Source organism: Ranitomeya variabilis, chromosome 1, assembly GCF_051348905.1.
Source record: "Ranitomeya variabilis isolate aRanVar5 chromosome 1, aRanVar5.hap1, whole genome shotgun sequence".
NCBI lineage: Eukaryota > Metazoa > Chordata > Amphibia > Anura > Dendrobatidae > Ranitomeya > Ranitomeya variabilis.
Window position 1 is genome coordinate 353,459,563 of NC_135232.1, and position 18,281 is coordinate 353,477,843.

Below are 18,281 nucleotides of genomic sequence, written 5' to 3' on the forward strand. Positions count from 1 at the left end.
CCTAATGGCAGAGTATCAAATCATTGAACAAGAATATTAAACAATAAATACTATACAATAAATATTATACACATGTGTTGTCATTTACATGGGACAGAGGGTCAGCCCTTATGTGTGCTATGGTGTCTATGTCAGAATTAGGATGCCACGCTAATCATGAGAACCTATCACATGAAACTCAGAAGATCGTAGTCCCTATTCAATCCCTTTGGATGTAAGGTATCCAGGGTGTGAATCCAGTACGCCTCCCGACGTTTGAGGGAGGCTAGTCTGTCGCCCCCTCGTCTGGGAGCTGGTATATGTTCAATCTCCTGGAACCTCAACTGTAATATATTGTGTCCCTTCGATATAAAATGATGAGGGATTGGTAGGAGCATATTGCCGCATCTAATTGTCGATTTATGCTTTGAAATCCGATCGCGAATTGGCTGTGTAGTTTCATCGCCACTCACACTTAGCGCCACCATTATCTAGCTGTACCGGACTTTGGGCTGACCACACAGCGTAATCCCCAGTCCTTATCATAATGCTTCCTCTCCCCACAGCTTACAGCCTCTTCCATTAACAGGGCACTGGCACCCCAGGTAATACCGATCTATTTAAGACACTTATGACACCTGGTCTCATAAATAACACTCATATGCACTCCCCTATTCTCCGTAGTGAGTCCAAGTTGACCTACCTACTACGCTCACGAAGTGACAGGCTACCTACTCTAAACACGGTATGCTAGCTTTTCCTGTTCCTCTAGCTTCCACTATACATGATATACTGTGGTATAGGATATCTCTGTGGAATCCATGCGTTGTTTTTAGCTGTCTTCATATGTTTATACCAAGATATGACCTATTTTATAGATTGTATATACTTTTGTTCTTTTACACTTTGTTTTCATTTTTGTTGTTCTTTTTTTATGTTTTATTTTCACACACTGTAGTAACTGAAGAAGGTTATGTGAGACCGAAACGTTTTGTTGGTTCTACACAATAAAATTCCAAGCTACTAGCATTAAGTTGAGTGCCGGGTTTATTTACACTTCAAGTTAATGGATGTCAGGAGAACTCTCTATTTGGCGGTTAAGATCCCAAACGCACACTCCACCATTCTACGTGCACGTGTGAGTCTGTAGTTGAAAATTCTTTTAGTATTGTTTAAACCACGGCTGGAGCAGGGTTTCAAAAGATGTTCTGAAAGCTGAAAAGCTTCATCTCCAACACAAACAAAAGGCATTGGTGGCTCAGAGGTTTGTGGCAGTGGTCTGGGGGGGGGGGAATTGAAAGGTTTGTCCATACAAATGCCATCCCATAGAAGACAGTTTGAAAACTTGAGAATCATTAGAGCGGCCATACGCCCCAATATCCACCGCTACAAATTTGTAATCCGCATCGGTGATGGCCATCAGCATGATGGAAAAGTACTTTTTGTAGTTGAAAAACTGAGATCCAGAACCAGCTGGTTTCACGATACGGATGTGTTTCCCATTCACCGCGCCCAAGCAATTGGGAAACTGACACACTTCCTGGAATCTGTCAGCAACTTCCAACCATGTCTGCATTGTGGGATGTGGAATGCATTCGTCGTGCAGAGAGTCCCACACAGCACGGCAAGTGTGCCTCACTATTCCAGATATGCTTGAAATGCCCAGTCTGAACTGAAAATGTAGTGAAGACAGGGATTCACCAGTTGCTAGGAATCTGAACAAAAGCAAGGCAGAAATTACTGCAAATTCAAAATATCAATCAATGAAAGTGCGCTACAAGAGTAGATACAAAAAGAATGCTTACCGAAGAGTGACCATCAGACGCTCAGCCGGTGTTATGGAGAATCTGCAATAGGTATCACTCCTTCTTATTAGATGTTCAACCCGCTCCACCAATACATCAAAGTTCTCAGCTTTCATCTGCACATAGCTCCATGTATAAAGTAGAAAAGACTCCCCGCGTCATTCTCTGTGCCGTGATGGGGTGGATCCACAAACGGCGTCAGCGCAGACGCATGACACGCTGTCTCTCTCGCTCCTTTTCAATAACACTTGCTTTCAATCGATTCGCCTCCACGATGAAATCCACGTTGTTCTGCAGAATCTTCGCAATAATGCCGTCCATCTTGCTCTGTATCTTGCTCTGTATCTTGCTCTGTATCTTGCTCTTCTCAGACCTGTCACAGATGGGTTGTAGGAACACTGTATATATAGTTTTCAGCAGGCCAATCACTTTTTTAGCCTTTCAGGGGGCGTTTTTAGAAACCGTATCCATCAAAAACTGGATGGAAAACCGGACGAAACGGGTGACAACCTGATGGAACGGATCCGGTTTCTTGCCGGATCCGGACGCCTGATCCGGCTACAAACCGGATCTGTTCCATCAGGCTTTAGCTAATTATGCCGGATCCGGCGCTGCGGCGCGACGCCGGAACCGGCATGCGGGGAAAAACCTGATGTGTGAAAGCAGCCTTACTGTCAGCAGGGTCCTCTCTTCTGCAGAGTGTAATCTCTTATAGTCAGCAGGGTCCTCTATATCTCTTTTGTAGAGCATAATCTCTTATGGTCAGGAGGGTCCTCTATTTCTTCCATAGAGTGTAGTCTCTTATGGTCAGCAGGGTCCTCTCTCTTCTGCAGAGTGTAATCTCTTATGATCAGCAGGGTCCTCTCTTTCTTCCATTGAGTATAATATCTTATGGCCAGCAGGGTCCTCTCTCTTCTGCAGAGTGTAATCTGTTATGGTCAGCAGGGTCCTCTTTTTCTTCTGTAGAGCATAATCTCTTATGGTCAGCAGGGTCCTCTCTTTGTTCTGTAAAGTGTAATCTCTTATGGTCAGCAGGGTCCTCTCTCTCTTCTGCAGAGTGTAATCTCTTATGGTCAGCAGGGTCCTCTCTCTTTTGTAGAGCATAATCTCTTATGGTCAGCAGGGCACTGGCGTAGCTAGAGCTTTTGCCGCCCGGGGCTGTTTCCGAGTTTGGCGCCCCCCCCCATTGCCGTCACTCAACGACGGGCACCGTCCCCTCAGCACTGTTTACCCATGAAATCCGGTGCCTGCGCTGTGTATCGCTGTTTGGTGCAGGCGCAGAGAGCTCTGGCCGTCTGACGTCACAGCCAGGCTTGCAGACTGCGCCTGTGCGGCCACCCACCTTGGTAATCCCAGCCCTGCAGTGTGTTATGCATTATGCAGAGTTCGGGGCTGGGATTCACAAGCAGGGCGGCCGCACAGGCGCAGTGTCCAGCATTGCCCCAGTGTGTCCAGCATTGCCCCCAGTGTGTCCAGCAATCTGCCCCAGTGTCCAGCATTGCCCCCAGTGTGTCCAGCAATCTGCCCCAGTGTCCAGCAATCTGCCCCAGTGTCCAGCAATCTGCCCCCAGTGTGTCCAGCAATCTGCCCCAGTGTCCAGCATTGCCCCCAGTGTGTCCAGCAATCTGCCCCAGTGTCCAGCATTGCCCCCAGTGTGTCCAGCAATCTGCCCCAGTGTCCAGCATTGCCCCCAGTGTGTCCAGCAATCTGCCCCAGTGTCCAGCATTGCCCCCAGTGTGTCCAGCAATCTCCCCCAGTGTCCAGCATTGCCCCCAGTGTGTTCAGCAATCTGCCCCAGTGTCCAGCATTGCCCCCGGTGTGTCCAGCAATCTGCCCCAGTGTCCAGCATTGCCCCCAGTGTGTCCAGCATTGCCCCCAGTGTGTCCAGCAATCTCCCCCAGTGTCCAGCATTGCCCCCAGTGTGTCCAGCAATCTCCCCCAGTGTCCAGCATTGCCCCCAGTGTGTCCAGCAATCTCCCCCAGTGTCCAGCATTGCCCCCAGTGTGTCCAGCAATCTGCCCCAGTGTCCAGCATTGCCCCCAGTGTGTCCAGCAATCTGCCCCAGTGTCCAGCATTGCCCCCAGTGTGTCCAGCAATCTGCCCCAGTGTCCAGCATTGCCCCCAGTGTGTCCAGCAATCTGCCCCAGTGTCCAGCATTGCCCCCAGTGTGTCCAGCAATCTCCCCCAGTGTCCAGCAATCTCCCCCAGTGTCCAGCATTGCCCCCAGTGTGTCCAGCAATCTGCCCCAGTGTCCAGCATTGCCCCCAGTGTGTCCAGCAATCTGCCCCAGTGTCCAGCATTGCCCCCAGTGTGTCCAGCATTGCCCCCAGTGTGTCCAGCAATCTGCCCCAGTGTGCCCAGCAATCTGCCCCCAGTGTGTCTCCGGCAATCTGCCCCCAGTGTGTCTCCGGCAATCTGCCCCCAGTGTGTCTCCGGCAATCTGCCCCCAGTGTGTCTCCGGCAATCTGCCCCCAGTGTGTCTCCGGCAATCTGCCCCCAGTGTGTCTCCGGCAATCTGCCCCCAGTGTGTCTCAAGCAATCTGCCCCCAGTGTGTCTCAAGCAATCTGCCCCCAGTGTGTCTCAAGCAATCTGCCCCCAGTGTGTCTCAAGCAATCTGCCCCCAGTCTGTCTCCAGCAATCTGCCCCCAGTCTGTCTCCAGCAATCTGCCCCCAGTCTGTCTCCAGCAATCTGCCCCCAGTGTGTCTCCAGCAATCTGCCCCCAGTGTGTCTCCAGCAATCTGCCCCCAGTGTGTCTCCAGCAATCTGCCCCCAGTCTGTCTCCAGCAATCTGCCCCCAGTCTGTCTCCAGCAATCTGCCCCCAGTCTGTCTCCAGCAATCTGTCTGTCTGAGTCAGACATAAAGAAAAAAAAAAAAAGTAAAATCCTCACCTCTCCCGTTCCCAGCGCAGGTCCCGTGCACTCAGCGTCTCTCCGGCTCTGCAACGCTCAGGACAGAGAGGCTGAGCGCGCAGTGATGACGTCATCGCACCCTCTGCCCTGAGACGTCGCAGAGTCAGAGAGCGGTGAAGAAGCTGCAGCTGCCGCAGGAACCAGGAGAGGTGAGGATTAGAACGGGGGGCCCAATGCCAGCTGGTATGGCGGCCCTGGTTGTGGCGGTGGCGTCGGCGCCGCCCGAAGATTTAAAGGGCCCGCGTCTCAATTTTTTTTCTTTCTTCCTCCTCCTCCCTGGGTCGGAGCCGCCCCCGGCATTGTGCCGCCCGGGGCGGCCCGCCCCCCCCGCACCCCCCTTCCTACGCCACTGCAGCAGGGTCCTCTATTTCTTCCATAGAGTGTAGTCTCTTATGGTCAGCAGGGTTCTCTCTCTTCTGCAGAGTGTAATCTCTTATGGTTAGCAGGGTCCTCTTTCTCTTCTGTAGAGTATAATCTCTTATGGGCAGCAAGGTTCTCTCTCTTTTGCAGAGTGCAATCTCTTATGGTCAGCAAGGTTCTCTCACTCTACTGTAGTGTGTAAACTCACATGATCAGTGGCGGCCCCTTTCTCTCTACTGTAGTGTGTAAGCTCTTATGGCCAGCAGAATCCGCTTAATCGCTTTTGTAGTATGTAAACTTACATGATAAGCATGGTCCTCTTTTTCTTGTGTGGGTCATCTTTTCTGATCAGCAGGGTCCACTCTATTGCCTGTAACGTGTAAGCTCTTATGGTCAGCAGGATTTTCTTTACCTTGTCCCCTCTCCCATGTGTATTTTCCAAGCAATTACAATCTTTCCAGTATTGCTATTCGTGCAAATGTATTTGCAACAATTTAAATTTCCAAAGGTGCAATAATCTCTATTATGAAAATTTGCAAATCACTTTAATAGTGAATTTGTCTTAATTTCTTTTAAAAAAAATGCATGTTAGTTGCTTCCAAACCCCTGCTTTTACTCAGGCTGTTTGTCTGCCTTTAGCAGCCATGATATCGGAAGATACTCATTTGGAGTACAGATGATGGCTAGTGAGCAGGACAGCTCAGCATTCATTTCTCACTAACTCTGGGGAGAAGTTGCTGCAGAAGATTGTTCTGATAAACACAACACTCAGAGGAGGAGACAGGTACTGGCACTTTGACTGCCAACATAAGTACTCCAATTGAGTATCTTCTGATATGACAGCACCTAAAAGCAGGCAAATAAACTGGAGAAAAGAGGGATTTGGTATAAGGGAGAGGAAGAGTGATCATCACCCCCAGAATATATTATAATAAATATAATCTGTTTTATGAATGTATTTCTCAGTTGCTGCAATAGTTTAGAAGTGTTCTATGAAAACTAATTCTAGCTGAAAGTTTTGGGCAAGAAAGAATTGGCAATTAGTGTGAAGCTCAGGGAGGGGTTTATCAATATAAAGGACTGTAGACACCTAGCACACCGAAGTGCCTGTAGTTACAGCGTTACAGCACAGTGAGCATCAACCACACAGAATGCAAAGTCTACAAGAAAAGGAATCCAGAAACGTGGCAGAAGTATTTTCCGTGAAGAGAGTGCAGCTTTGTCGGAAGCTGGGATAGGCCCAAACAGGAGCATAATTGGGAACAACAGTAAAGCAAATTTACTGGTAGTCCTGAGACTGCTGTGGGCTGGAAAAGGTCGCCCTTCATCAGTGGTTTATTGCGAAGTGATCCTTACCAAACCCTCCCCTCCAAGATGTTGCTTTAAGATGAGAGTATCTGGCAAGATTTAAATTTGCACAACACCTAAAGTGGCTTGCAATAGTATTCACACCCATAGCATTTTTTGGGTTTTGCTACTAACAACCTGGAATTTCAGTTTTTTTGGAGGGTTTGCATCAGTTCATGTAAAGAACATGCCTATAAGGCTGGGGTCACACTAGCGTATTGCATCCGATGCGAGAGCATTGGATGCGATATGCTAATGACCCTCGGCTCCTGCTCTGCTGCGAGGGGGAGCCGAGTGTCATGCGTCTGTGCTCCGAACCTCTCGCACACAGCGGATCGGAGTACAGCTGTGGAGGAGGCAGAGAAACTAATTTCTCCATCTCTTCCATTGCTGAGGTCCACTTATAACGCACAGCACTCGGATAATATCCGAGTGATGTGCGCTGTCTCACTCGCACCCATAGGCTCATATGTGTGCGAGTGAGCCGAGAGTCGACCGAGTGTCCATGACAATCGCAGCATGCTGCGATTGTCTCGGACCGAGGAAAACGGCCCACAAAAAGTCGGCTGCTGTGAGCTGCCCCATAATTTAACATTGGTCCGAGTGCAATGCGATTTTTAATCGCATTGCACTCATCCGTTTAAGTCGCCAGTGTGACCCCAGCCTAACTGAACATTTGGTTTTCTTTTTATGTGTGAAGCAAACAACAAAGAGGACAAAATAACTGAAAACTTCAGTGTGCATAAGTATTCACTCCCCTAAAGTCAGAATTTTGTAGAGCCTCCTTTTGCAGCAATTATAGCTGCAAGTCACTTCAAATCAATCTCTGAGCATTCCACATCTTGCTACTGGCATTTTCCCCATTCCTCAAGGAAAAACTGTTCCAGCTCCTTCAAGTAAGATGGTTTCCTCTGGTGAACAGCAATCTTCAAGTCTGGCCACTCCAGAACATTTACACGCTTCCCCTTAACCACTTGAGTGTTGTTTTAGCAGTATGCTTTGGGTCATTGTCTTGTTGGATGGTCCATCTCCGTCCCAGTCTCAATCACTAACGGACAAACAGGTTTTGCTCAAGAATTATTCTGTATTTCGCAGCATCCATCTTCCCCTCTACTTGCACCATTTTCCCTGTCCCTGCTGCCGAAAAACATCTCCACAGCATGATTTTGCCACCATCCATGTTTGTGGGAATGGTGTTTTTCGGGTTATGAGCTGTGTTGGTTTGGCGCCAGACATTTACCAGCGTTTACCTTGGTGTGCAAAAAGTACAATATTCTTCTTAACTGACCACAGCACCTTCCTCCATAGATCATTCATGTCTTTTGTAGTGATGAGCGAGCACTAAAATGCTCAGGTGCTCGTTGCTCGAGCAATTTGTAATGGTTGGGTGATCGATCCAAGTAATAAGTCTAATGGAAGTCAATGGAAAACTCAAGCATTTTTCCAATGCTCCTCCTTCCACCCCGAAGTTTGCGCTGGGAACAATGTTGTCACATCTTTAGGTACTGACGATAAAACATACAAAACCGAAGATAAAATTGATTTTTACTAGAAAAAAAAATGTTAAACATTCTTTCCAAGATAATAACTTGTATAAGGCTATGTTCACACGTGTTGTAATTCCTGAATTTTTGCATGTTTGCATTGCTTTCAATGTTGAAAAAAAAATTCACAAGGAAATGTAATAGGGTGAATTGCATATCCTTTATGCTGCAGCCCCCTGCTCAGGACTAATAAAATAGTTTCTGCTCTTAATCCTGCAATTGTTCAGAGCAGGGAAATATTATACACCATATTTACTGTGGCAGCTACTGCGTGCATCAAAAGCATATAGCCAGACTAAGTTGGATCTCAATAGTATTGCTATATTGATACTGCAGTTTTATATGTCCATCTGAATTGGGCAAATTTTGCTGCCATTGTAATACTGTCTGCAACGTTTTCGCAGGGATATACTGTATCATACGCAATTGAACCCCTTTCTGACATCTGACGTACTTTCCCGTCGAGGTGGTATGGGCCCGTATGGGATAGTACGTCATCACCGATCAGCCGCGCTCACGGGGGGAGCGCGGCCGATCGGGGCCGGGTGTCAGCTGACTATCACGGACCGCTCTTGGCACATTAGCCCCCGGAACACTGCGATCAAACATGATCGCAGCATTCCGGCAGCACAGGGAAGCATCGGGCAGGGAGGGCGCTCCCTGAGTGCTTCCCTGAGACCCTCGAAGCAACGCGATGTGATCGCGTTTCTCCGAGGGTCTCCTACCTCCTCCTCCCTGCAGGCCCGGATCCAAAATGGCCACGGGGGCATTCCCGGTCCTGCAGGGAGGTGGCTTGCAAGCGCCTGCTCAGAGCAGGCGCCGGCAAGCTTCCTTCAGTGCCTGTGTGATCGCTGATCTGACACAGTGCACTGCAAAGTGTCAGATCAGCGATCTGACAATATAGCATTATGTCCCCCCCGGGGCAATGTTACAAAGTAAAAAAAAAGAGGGATATAAAAAAACATGATACCGCTGGAAACGTCTTCTTGTCCCGCTAAAAACAAGCTGCCATACAGCATCATCAGCGAAAAAATTAAAAAGTTATAGTCCTCAGAATAAAGTGATGCAAAAATAATTATTTTTTATATAAAATAGATTTTATCGTATAAAAGCGCCAAAACATTAAAAAAATGATATAAATGAGGTATCACTGTAATCGTACTGATTATCAAACGTGGTACGGTATAAACGCCTCTCCCAAAAGAAATTCACGAATTGCTGGGTTTTGTTCATTCTGCCTCACAAAAATCTGAATAAAAAGCGATCAAAAAATGTCACGTTCCCAAAAATGGTACCAATAAAAACGACAACTCGTCCCGCAAAAAACAAGACCTCACATGACTCTGTGGACCAAAATATGGAAAAATTATAGCTCTCAAAATGTGGAGACGCAAAAACTATTTTTTGCAATAAAAAGTGTCTTTTAGGGTGTGACAGCTGCCACTCATAAAAATCTGCTAAAAAACCCACTATAAAAGTAAATCAAACCCCCCTTCATCACCACCTTATGGAAAAATGATAAAATTTTAAAAATGTATTTATTTCCATTTTCCCATTAGGGTTAGGGTTAAGGCTACAGTTAGGGTTGGGGCTAAAGTTAGAGTTGGGGTTGTGCCTAAAGTTAGGGTTAGGATTACAGTTACGGTTGAGATTAGGGTTAGGGGTGTGTCAGGGTTAGGGGTGTGGTTAGGGTTATGGTTGGGATTAGGGTTAGGGGTGTGTTGGAGCTAGGGGTGTGGTAAGGGTTAGAATTAGGGTTAGGGGTGTGTTGGGGTTAGGGATGTGGTTGGGATTAGGGTTAGGGGCATGTTCGGGTTAGGGGTGTGGTTAGGGTTATGGTTTTGTGTTTGGGTTAGGGTTTCAGTTAGAATTGGGGGGTTTCCACTGTATAGGCACATCAGGGGCTCTCCAAACGCGACATGGCGTCCGATCTCAATTCCAGCCAATTCTGAGTTGAAAATGTAAAACAGTGCTCCTTCCCTTCCGAGCTCTCCAACATATGGGGTATCAACGTACTCCGGACAAGTTGGATAACAACTTTTGGGGTCCAATTTCTCTGGTTACCCTTGGGAAAATACAAAACTGGGGGCTAAAAAATAATTTTTGTGGAAAAAAAATCATTTTTATTTTCACGGCTCTGCGTTATAAACTTCTGTGAAGCACTTGGTGGGTCAAAGTGCTCACCACACATCTAGATAAGTTCCTTAGGGGGTCTACTTTCCAAAATGGTGTCACTTGTGGGGGTTTTAATGTTTAGGCACATCAGGTGCTCTCCAAACGCGACATGGCATCCCATCTCAATTCCAGTCAATTTTGCATTGGAAAGTCAAACGGCGCTCCTTCCCTTCCGAGCTCAGCCATGCACCCAAACAGTGGTTAACCCCCACATATGGGGTATCAGGACAAATTGCACAACCAATTTCTCCTGTTACTCTTGGTAAAATAAAACAAATTGGAGCTAAAGTAAATTTTTTGCCAAAAAAAGTTAAATGTTCATTTTTTTTAAAACATTCCAAAAATTCCTGTGAAAGACCTGAAGGGTTAATAAACTTCTTGAATATGGTTTTGAGCACCTTGAGGGGTGCAGTTTTAGAATGGTGTCACACTTGGGTATTTTCTGTCATATAGACCCCTCAAAGTGACTTCAAATGTGATGTGGTCCCTAAAAAAAAATGGTGTTGTAAAAATGAGAAATTGCTGGTCAACTTTTATCCCTTATAACTCCCTAACAAAAACAAATTTTGGATCCAAAACTGTGCTGATGTAAAGTAGACATGTGGGAAATGTTACTTATTAAGTATTTTGTGTGACATAACTCTGTGATTTAAGGGCATAAATATTCAAAGTTGGAAAATTGCGAAATATTCAAAGTTGGAAAATTGTGAAATTTTCAAACTTTTCGCCAAATTTCAATTTGTTTTACAAATAAACGCAGGTAATATCAAATAAATTTTACAACTAACATAAAGTGCAATATGTTGCAAGAAAACCATGTCAAAATCGCTGGGATCTGTTGAAGCGTTGCAGAGTTATAACCTCATAAAAGAACAGTGGTCAGAATTGTAAAAATTGGCCCGGTCATTAACGTGCAAACCACCCTTGGGGGTAAAGGGGTTAAATTGGGCAAAGCGTATGGTAATGGAATGGGAAAAGGACGTGATGATGATGGTGAGCGCAGAGGCCGAGGGCAATGGTGCCTGTCGCGGAAGCACCACAAACACACACATTAAGTCAACCTAGCTAGCTTCCTGTCCCACTTTGTAGGGAGACTCAGAACACCACTCTTGAAGCCAGACCAGTGTGAAAATGTTGCTGGATGAATAGCAGATAATGCTTCCCGTCACTTTGCTACCCTGTCTACATCACGGTCCAGTCTCAGTAGCCATAATTCTGTACCACATAATCCTCACCCTGATCCTCCTTTTTCCCATCATGCCAAGTGCCTAGACACAAGTGACACAAGTGATTCCACAGTTGGACACTCCGAACAGCTGTTCACATTTCCATTTATAGACTCTAGTCTCACGTCCTGCCTGTTTCAAGCAGGACATGAGAAAATCGCAAGTAGCAATGCCTAAATATTTGAGCAGCCATGCTCACAAGGCGGCGATGGTGGGAAAATGCAATTACTGTTGCAAGAGGTAGAGGATGATGATGAGACACAATTGCCAACAAGTGGTGTTGTTACGTCAGTAAGTCAGGAGGTGGACCACAGTGCAGAAATGGAAGACGAGGTCGTGGATGATGAAGTCACTAATCCATCCTGGGAAGATGACATGCAGAGTGAGGACAACAGCGCACAGGGAGAGTCATCCACAGTACTACTACAGGCAGGAAGAGGCAGTGGGGGGAGAGACACAAGGTGGGCAACTGTTCCCCAGAGCAGAAACACAGTTGAAGTTGCCAACAGAAACACTGGTGAAGTTGCCAAGCCAAGGGTAAGGGTTAGGTAGCACGTGTTCCATCAGGGTACGACTAGGTCCCAGCTTCTACAATGTTCACCCAATGTGCCATCTGGAATATGTAGTGTCACTGATTATAAGCACTTGTCCTCGTGTCTGTGGTTAATAGACCTTCCCAGTAACAGCATTAGTCAGGGCACGGCTGGTGTTATGGGACACATGTTTGGGTAAGGCAGGGACAGCAAACTGGGATAAATAGTGGCAGCTGGGAACCGAGTACAAAGGGATGACTGCCTTCATGAGATTGCGGAAAGCTTCCATCTCCACAAGCCTAAGCGGCAACATTACCAGGTCAAGCAGTCTGGAAAAGTAGCTGTTTTAGTATTGTAGCCTGTGGGTGGGTGACTGCGTATTTTAGCTTGCGTTCCAAGGACTGGGGTAGGGACAACTGAATGCTGCACTGTGACAAGGATGCGGTTGCTGATGGTGGTTGTAAGTGTGCAATGACAGGTGCAGGGTGGGAGGCATCTTCACCTGCGTCATTGACAGGGGATTGGCATGCAAGTAGAAAAGGGGAAAAGGCAGTGGGGTCACCCACAGACACTGTTTGTGGACCCTGGTGGATGGCCCACCTAGTTGGGTGCTTTGCTTTCATGTGCCTGAGCATGCTGATGATTGTCAGGCTGGTAGTTGTGCTGACCCTTCTTTTGCTGGCATGGCAGATGTTACAAATGGCCTTTTTGGGTTAACTTGCCTCTCTTTATAAAAGGGCAAACTTGGCAATAGCTAACCCTTGGCCTGACAACTTCACATGGAACAGTTGCCAATTTTGTGTCTGTCTGTCCACCCACTGCCTCTGCCTTACTGTTGTGGTGCTACGGATCCTTATCCCTCTGTGCTGCTGTCCTCGCTATACATGTCACCTTTCCAGTTTGGGTGAGTGACTTCATTGTACACCACCTCATCTTCAACTTCTGCATGCTGGTCCTCCTCTTGACTTGCTGACTTAACAACATCACTTACTAGCAATTGTGTCTCATCATCATCCAACTCTTGAGACAATAATTGCATTTTCCCACCATTTCTTGTGAACGTGGCTGCTCAAATATATGGGTATCGCTACATGCGATCTCCTCATATCCCGCTTGAAATAGGCAGAGCGAGAGCCCAGAATCTATAAATAGAAATGTGATATCATCTAAAAACAAGGAAGCACACGAGGAACCAATAATAATAAAAACGACAATTGTATTTCATGTACAAATACAAAATAGCGGGGAGAGGGAAAAGATACACGATGGTACAAAAGTTAAGTGGTGGCTACAAACCAAGAAAATAAGGGCACCATGGATTGGCATAAATAGGTATGTAGTACTATAATAAAAATAAATACTGCTTGCATATTAATGAGACAAGATGGTGCAAAAATATTTAGACCTAGCATTACCATAACTGTTATGCCATGAGTATATAATCTGAGAGCTAGAAGTGGCCTAAAGTCTATAATAAAGTGCTAAGTACAAATCATATAAAATACCAAAAGTCCAGCAGCAATTCAATTATACAGTAAGAATCAAATGTAAACATCTTATTGAACCATCATATATGAACAATGAGAGTTCAAGATCAGGCTCAGACATTATTATTAGTGATGAGTGAATAAATTGGGCACCATTCATTCCTCCACGAATAGTATGGTATTTGGGTTATTTGTTACTTGGCAACCAATTGGTATATTCGAGTGACCTGCTGGCTTGCCAATCACAGTAATGCTGGTGCCATCTTTGGAGTGGCATTACTGTGATTGGCTGGCCTTCCAGGACTATTTAAACGCTTCCTGAGCCATCCTTTACAAACTGCAGCTGGAAACAGCGTAGTGAGAGCGTAGTGTGATCGTAGGGAGAGTGAACGGAGTGTAGTGACAGTGAAAAAAGTTATAGTGAGCATTGTTTATTCCAAAAAGCTCTTTTAAGAGCTGAAGACTGTCAAGATTACTTGTTTTTGTTTGTTGGGTGGGGATTTAGTGGGGAGAGATTTAATAGGAGGGAGGGTGTTTGGCTGAAAGGCAGGCACCTGGGTGTTCTGATCATTGCAAGTACATGTTGTAGCTCTCTGCTATTTCCCACTTAAAAATAATCTAACTATTTGTCTAGCAGTTGAGCGACTGGAGCCATCTGGGTAGAGCTAATCATGACAATTCATCAGGGGCAATAATCTTCAATACTCCTCAGCGTTCACTTGTCCCTGCCCTAGACATATACTAGGAAGCAGAAATTTTCAGCCACCCACAGGCCCAAACGCTAAACACCCACATTGCCAGATTGCTAGCCCTGGAAATGTTGATGTTTCGACTTATGGGAACTGAGTCATTTGTGACCTCGTGGCGGTGGCAGTCCCACGGTACTCGATTCCCAGCCAACACTATTTTTCCCGGTGTGCCATCCCTGCGGTACATAAGCACGTTACACAATATCAGCCTTGCTGTGGCCAACGGAGTCACAGGGAAGGTCCACCTATCCAGACATGTGGACAAGTTTTTGTGGACAGGGAAGATACATTTCCCTGATGGCACACTGGGTTAACCTGGTGGAGTCTGGTACAGAATCAGAGGCTGGGACATCACACATCTTACCCACACCAAGATTAGTGGGCCAACATCCAGCAGGGTTTCAGTCTCCTCGTATTCCACTTCCTGTCTCTCCTCCTCAGCGGAACTAGCCTCCCCATCAGTCCCCAGCTGGGAAATCTGCAGCACGGCCTTGGAGAAGCAGCAGCATGATCTGCTCTATAAAACAACAGACCGATCAGTGGCTCTCCCTGCTGAACTTCCAACCAGGTCAGGTTGTGTGTGATAATGGGAGTGACTTGGTGGTGGCTTTAAAGCTTGGCAAGCTGGTACACGTTCCATTCATGGCCCATGTGCTGAATTTGGTTGTACAGCGGGTTTTAAAACATACCCTGACTTGCCTACCTACTTGCCAAGATATGCCGTGTTAGCGCACATTTCCAAAAGTCATCTCAGGATTTCGCCAGTCTAGCTTCGTTGCAGCAGCGCTTTAATTTGCCTTGTCATAACTGATCCATATCTTGGAAGAAGTAGAGCGTCGGGTGGTTTCGTCAAACTCAATTTGACAGGTGGACACGCCCCTATCAAAGTGTATCAAAGTGTGTAACCCCACCCCTCCCTGGCAGCCAGCTGTTCCTCCTTGTCTGGCTGTCCCCTTTTGATATAGTTTAATATTATTATCACAGTATTTGATGCAGTGAATATTATCCCAGTAATTGTTTTATATTAGTTGTTTATATGCTGTATTAAGATTACTCTTATTTGATAATCCGATGATAGGGAGAATGACCCTGTGTTTCTGCAGTATTATTCTGCCGTGAGTTTGAATGAGTCTGGTACTATAATTGCTAGCGGTTGCTAAAATGTATCTCTACTGACCACTAACTAGGCAGCCAGAGTTTCTGTGTTGGAGATACAAACATTCCACACAAACACTCCTTAAACCACACAGAAATAATTTGGTGTTGTGATTATTATCATAGTGTTGGTTTGTTTTTAAAGCCTATTAGATTTTTATATTAAATGTAACTGCTGAGTTGAATGAGTCTGATACTATAATTGCTAGATTATCGTATCAAAGTGTATTATTACACCTATTATTACATAGGTCCTTTTATTTATAGTCACAATAATATTTATTCTCTTTTATTTACATTTTCATACACCTATAGTCCCAATAATGTTTATTCTCTTTTATTTACATTTTCATACACCTATAGCCCCAATAATATTTATTTGACCATCAGATAATTAATTAAAATCGCATAAAGTGTGTTAAATAGACATCATACGGATATCGTAGTGAATCAAAATTTATTAAATTGATTACTGATACGATTCCAACAAATTGATAACAAATTGTTATCAAAGTGGCAGCAAAGCATATCACACCGAAATCATAGTGTATCAAAGTGTATTATTACACCTATTATCACATAGGTCCTTTTATTTATAGTCCCAATAATATTTATTCTCTTTTATTGACATTTTCATACACCTATAGTCCCAATAATGTTTATTCTCTTTTATTTCCATTTTCATACACCTATAGTCCCAATAATATTTATTTGACCAGCAGTTAATTAATTAAAATCGCATAAAGTGTGTTAAATAGACATCATACGGATATCGTAGTGAATCAAAATGTATTAAATTGATTACTGATACGGTTCCAAAAAATTTGATAACTAATTGTTATCAAAGTGACAGCAAAGCATATTAAATAGATATCACACCGAAATCATAGTGTATCAAAGTGTATTATTACACCTATTATTATATAGGACCTTTTATTTAGAGACCAACAATATTTATTCTCTTTTATTGACATTTTCATACACCTATAGTCCCAATAATGTTTATTCTCTTTTATTTACATATTCATACACCTATAGCCCCAATAATATTTATTCTCTTTTGACAATTTGATACATCTATTATTATATAGGCCCTTTTATTTATAGTGCATGCATGTTCTATTGGAAGCGTCTGCTTCATTCTGAAGAGCACCCGATCTGAGCATATGTGGCTGGCAGTATAATGACTGTTGATTAGCGTTTATTTATAGTTAAATAATGTTTTTCTCTTTTATTGACAATTTGATACATCTACAGTATTTATATAGGTAGGACCCTCTTTTATTGACAATTTGATACTATAAACAGTACCGATCTTTGTAAAATAAAGAACGAGAGAACTTTTTTATAAAATGTAATTGATTTTGTTCAATAAATGTTATTACTTTTATCTGAAAAAGTTCTCTCGTTCTTTTATTTTCAGAATGAAGCAGAGGCTTCCAATAGTACATGCATGTACTATAAATAAAAGAGAATAAACATTATTGGGACTATAGGTGTATGAAAATGTCAATAAAAGAGAATAAATATTATTGGGACTATAAATAAAAGGACCTATGTAATAATAGGTGTAATAATACACTTTGATACACTATGATTTCGCTGTGATATCTATTTAATATGCTTTGCTGTCACTTTGATAACAATTTGTTATCAATTTGTTGGAACCGTATCAGTAATCAATTTAATACATTTTGATTCACTACGATATCCGTATGATGTCTATTTAACACACTTTATGTGATTTTAATTAATTAACTGCTGGTCAAATAAATATTATTGGGACTATAGGTGTATGAAAATGTAAATAAAAGAGAATAAATATTATTGTGACTATAAATAAAAGGACCTATGTAATAATAGGTGTAATAATACACTTTGATACGATAATCTAGCAATTATAGTATCAGACTCATTCAACTCAGCAGTTACATTTAATATAAAAATCTAATAGGCTATAAAAACAAACCAACACTATGATAATAATCACAACACCAAATTATTTCTGTGTGGTTTAAGGAGTGTTTGTGTGGAATGTTTGTATCTCCAACACAGAAACTCTGGCTGCCTAGTTAGTGGTCAGTAGAGATACATTTTAGCAGCTGCTAGCAATTATAGTACCAGACTCATTCAAACTCACGGCAGAATAATACTGCAGAAACACAGGGTCATTCTCCCTATCATCGGATTATCAAATAAGAGTAATCTTAATACAGCATATAAACAACTAATATAAAACAATTACTGGGATAATATTCACTGCATCAAATACTGTGATAATAATATTAAACTATATCAAAAGGGGACTACATAACTTGTAACACTATATTATGATAATGAAACACATCTTATAGTGGATAAATGACGTACATGACTTGTATGCAAGAATTTTAATGCCCGTGGGAAGCAAATGCAGACAGTTTTGCTGTGCTGATTGAGGAGCCATGTGTGTGCTGATGTACTTCTTACACATTACATGCTGCAGACAGAAACACTGGGTCTAAAATACACTGCTCTGATTACGGGAGCAAACTCAGTTCTACACCTGTTTTACTGCTTGGGTCAACAGAAACTCGAACTCATAGACATCTAATCTCAGCTTCATAGAAACATCTAATATAAAACAATTACTGTTGTAACACTATATTTATTTTGTAAGAAGTGTAATGATGTATATTCAAGTGATGCTGTTTATTTTGTACGAAGTGTGTTGCTGAATGAACCCTGTACTATTTAATGTGATTGCTTTTATACTCTGCAAGAATTTTACAGCAATGAAGAAATGTATTTGACATGTGTTTATTTTACAATAAAATCTTTTACATTTTTACAATACCGTGTCTTTGCTTTTTATAAACGTATAAAACACCACGCTTCATACTTGCGGGTGTTGTAATATGGGCGCATACATAATGTGCCCATTATAAATCAGATATAAATGAGAATACCACTACCCCCGATAATACTGCAGAAGCACAGCCTCACTCTCCCTATCATCGGATTATCAAA